This window comes from Chrysochloris asiatica, unplaced genomic scaffold (assembly GCF_000296735.1).
Source record: "Chrysochloris asiatica unplaced genomic scaffold, ChrAsi1.0 scaffold00120, whole genome shotgun sequence".
Lineage (NCBI taxonomy): Eukaryota > Metazoa > Chordata > Mammalia > Afrosoricida > Chrysochloridae > Chrysochloris > Chrysochloris asiatica.
The window spans coordinates 9,814,586-9,815,155 of record NW_006408638.1 but is presented as its reverse complement, the minus strand read 5'-3'; positions in this window follow the sequence as shown (position 1 = coordinate 9,815,155).

Genomic DNA, 570 nt, shown 5'->3' with positions numbered 1-570 from the left:
GACTTTTCTCTGAAAACCTTATGAATAGCAGAGAAACACAACAAAGTTAGGATTTAGTTATTTACCATGATTTTGGTAAAATACTCCATTTAGTGTGACAGTTTACATGAAGTTACACTATATCAAACAAAATGCTATCTTCATATCTTAACGAAATTACACTTTAAAATATTTAGTTATTTTATAATCAGAACTGAGAAGATATTTTTGTGACTTCGTTGGATAGAATTATACAACCTTGAAAACAGGAAGTTATGAAAAATGACAAAATTGAATTTTAAAAAATATCAACCAATATTTCAAATGTAATAGAAAATTAAAATAAATATACAGTTATTAAATTTGGATTAAAAGCAAGATAAGACATGGCATAAGTTAAAATATATATTTTTTATCAGAAGTGCATATTTCCTATGGTTCAAAAATTAATAAATGAACTGTAATGTTTTATTGGAGTTCTGAAATAACTGCTTGAAAAAAATATTTAAAAATTGCAACTATAGAAGCTCATGAGTGAAATAGAAGGTAGGAAATGATGGGGGTGGGTTAATTACTTTATAACACAAGCAC